Here is a 591-nt window from a genome sequence, read left to right as displayed (position 1 = left end):
TCAGCGCCCGGCGCCGCCATGGCCGCGCGGGACCCGGCACCGCCAAGCGCCGCCAGCGCAACCGGCGGCGCAAATCGCGCGAGAGCCAGGGCGAGGCCGCTGCCTCAGGTCTCGCGAGACTGGCGCCCCCGGCGGAGGTGGCGGGAAGCAGAGCTTGCGCGCAGAGCCCCCCTGGGGCGATCCGCGGTGCTGCTCCGCTGACCCTTTAACGCTTAGGAGCTGGTCCTCACACCGAATCCTAAGGAGTGAGGAGTGTTGCTCTCAAAATGCCCTCTCCTCAGCCTTTAGTTGCAGAGATTTGTCTCTGCCTCCCTCCCGTGGACAGGGAGGTACTGGGGCGTGGCTGGCACAGGCATGAACGTGCTGCTCGGGGCAGCAGCAGTGCCCGGCCGAGGGAAGCACCGCCGTAATTACAGCTTGTGAGGGGATAATCAGCGTGAGCGCTGAGCGTGGACAGATTGCTGCCACCTAGCACCGCAGCCACACAGGCGGCTCCAAAGCTGTCTTGTTCTGGAGGATACAGGCTGTGATCTTAAGAGAGTGAAATCTCAGATCTTGACTGATGAAATCTCAGGTCTCACCGTAGTGAAT

This window comes from Onychostruthus taczanowskii, unplaced genomic scaffold, assembly GCF_017590055.1.
Source record: "Onychostruthus taczanowskii isolate IOZ18803 unplaced genomic scaffold, ASM1759005v1 scaffold65, whole genome shotgun sequence".
Lineage (NCBI taxonomy): Eukaryota > Metazoa > Chordata > Aves > Passeriformes > Passeridae > Onychostruthus > Onychostruthus taczanowskii.
This window is presented reverse-complemented; position numbering follows the sequence as displayed.